General features: G+C 47.1%; 1 pseudogene; it reads right to left on the bottom strand.

Moving 5' to 3' along the window:
* Positions 1–74: 74 nt before the first annotated feature.
* LOC109509619 (glutamate receptor 4 pseudogene) lies at positions 75–573 on the bottom strand (annotated as a pseudogene).
* Between the last annotated feature and the right edge of the window lie 888 nt (positions 574–1,461).

Genomic DNA, 1,461 nt, shown 5'->3' with positions numbered 1-1,461 from the left:
ACACACACACACACACACACACACACCCTGAACTGTAGACACTCAGTGTCACAGACCACATCTTCTACACTCACCGCGGTGAGATGTCACAGCCTTGTTGCATGAAGGCTCCCAGTGAAAACCAGAGGGAGTTGAAGATGCCAAACTCATTTGGAGGTTGGTCGTTGGGGCCCTGCTCTGTGGTGCCCTCCTCTGGTTCCTCAGCATGCCACTCGTATGGACTGAAGCGACTCACCTGTGACGACACAAGAAAACAATGTCTTTCGTACCAATGCCGGGCAAATTGAAAGGAACATACCCGTTTACTTTGTGACACCCAGACAATCGTGCATGACTTCCCCAACGCCCAACACTCACCAAAAACAGCACCACGCTGACTCCGATGTACGCAAACACGATGCACATCCAAATTTCATAGGCCAACGGGTCCAGGAAAGAGAAAACACCTGGTTTGGACTTCTGAGGCTTCTTAATCATGATGGAGATTCCCAGAGACATGAACGGCTTTGAGAAGTCGATCACTTCTTCTCGAACCAAAGTGATGGTAAGTGGGGCCACTGCGATTTCCGCTTTCTGCAAAGAAAAGAAAGGGATTGGATTTCTTTGGTGTTTCAATGCCATTGATTTCCAAGCTTGTGCCTTTATCTGTCGTCTCCACTTATGCAAAAGGGGAGCATCAAAGGGGGCTGATCATGTCAAGAGCAAGGACAATTGAATGGGCAAGTAGCGTCGTTAGTTCAGTGGAGTTTGAGGCGGGAGAAAAGGAAGAGCTGAATCAGCGCATAGAGACATAAAGAGGGAGTGAATTTACAGTACATTGAAGACTGATTCGAATAACCTGGTAGTGATGTGCACACAGTTGAGAGGAAGTGAGAGAGCACAAACAGGCAGGAACAATTGGGACACACAAAAAGACAAAAAGATTAAAAAGGGTGTATGAGAAGATAGACCTTTTAAATGTGTTTCCCTTTGAATGCCTCATCTGGGAGCACAGCGAGCACTCGGCACAAATCAAACCTGATTAGTCAACGTGCCGTTTCCTCAGAATCACTTTCCATCAGGAATTGGCCAATTATTTCTGTTACCGCTCTATGACAATCTCTGATTCCACACTTTCTCGAAGCGACGACTGACATTGTCTTCTCAGTCTGAGCTCTCTCGCAATGTGCATGGTGTCGACCGCATAAGTGGTCCCCGTGCTAAATTCTCCTGCACTTATCGAACTGTTCAAGACCAAGCTTGGCTGCAGGAAACATGCGTGCAAGGCTTCTGATAAGCACGCCCCTGTAGGAGAGTGTCAGGGCCCAAAGTGGGGCCACACTGGCAGGATACGCGACTGTCCAAGTGGAACTGCAGTACCTTCTGTGCTGACTTTGTGAAGATGATGAAGTTTTATCTTGCTTTTTTTCTTTTTCTTACAGCTGTGGTTGTTGCATAATCAGTAGTCTGAATATTGCCATT

The sequence above is a fragment of the Hippocampus comes genome, unplaced genomic scaffold (genome assembly GCF_001891065.2).
Source record: "Hippocampus comes isolate QL1 unplaced genomic scaffold, H_comes_QL1_v1.1 C16970092, whole genome shotgun sequence".
Lineage (NCBI taxonomy): Eukaryota > Metazoa > Chordata > Actinopteri > Syngnathiformes > Syngnathidae > Hippocampus > Hippocampus comes.
The sequence above is the reverse complement of the archived record's forward strand: the minus strand, read 5'-3'. Positions and strand labels throughout refer to the sequence as shown.